Source organism: Lissotriton vulgaris, chromosome 7 (genome assembly GCF_964263255.1).
Source record: "Lissotriton vulgaris chromosome 7, aLisVul1.2, whole genome shotgun sequence".
NCBI classification, from domain to species: domain Eukaryota; kingdom Metazoa; phylum Chordata; class Amphibia; order Caudata; family Salamandridae; genus Lissotriton; species Lissotriton vulgaris.
Window position 1 is genome coordinate 1,176,462,759 of NC_141695.1, and position 964 is coordinate 1,176,463,722.

At 50.4% G+C, this 964-nt stretch overlaps 1 pseudogene; it reads left to right on the forward strand.

Annotated features, from left to right (window-relative positions):
- The first annotated feature begins 466 nt into the window (after positions 1–466).
- On the forward strand, positions 467–964 carry LOC147703117 (proteasome subunit alpha type-2 pseudogene; annotated as a pseudogene).

The following is a 964-nucleotide window of genomic DNA, read 5'->3' on the forward strand; positions in this document are numbered from 1 at the left end:
TGGGCAAAAGAACTGCGCAGTCATCATCATCACAACGCGAGAGTCAGCCAGCCAGGAGAGGACCTCACCGGAGCGGGCGCGACCAAAATTTAATTATTACTGTGGTGGCTAGCCCGCTCCCGCCCCTGGAAGTACTATCCTGTCCTCCTGTGTCTGCCAGTGCCGCCCACCAACAGCAGGAGCCGGGCCGGCCCGACGTGACTGTGACTGTGACTGAGTAAGTGTATTTTAATTTTTTCTACCCTGGGCTGGCCTTCGTACCGACAATTACAGTTACTCTCATCATTAATGACTCATGATGACTCTGTCGTTAATGCCTGGTCTTCACTGCAGTTGGCGGGGGGGGCCGCGTCGCGCAGTGGTGGTGGTCAGGCCTGGTGGTGGTGGTTAGGACGGAGGGAGATAGGCCTGAGTGATTGGAGGAAGAGAATTGAAGAAAACCTTCACATTCACTACTGCTGAGAAGATGGCGGTGGAGCGTGGTTACAGCTTCTCTCTGAACACTTTCAGCCCATCTGGCAAACTTGTCCAGACTGAATATGCGCTAGCTGCTGTAGCTGCAGTAGCCCCATCCGTGGGAATTAAAGCTGCAAATGGTGTTGTGTTGGCAACAGAGAAGAAACAGAAATCTATCCTCTATGATGAACAGAGTGTACATAAAGTGGAACCAATAACAAAACACATAGGCATGGTGTACAGTGGCATGGGTCCTGACTACAGGGTACTGGTACGGAGGGCTCGGAAGTTAGCTCAGCAATATTTCTTGGTTTACCAGGAACCAATTCCAACAGCGCAGCTAGTACAGAGAGTTGCTTCAGTAATGCAAGAGTACACACAGTCCGGTGGTGTTCGCCCATTTAGTGTATCATTGTTAATTGCTGGTTGGGATGAGGAAAGGCCATATTTATTCCAGTCTGATCCTTCTGGTGCCTATTTTGCATGGAAAGCAACTGCTATGGGGTAA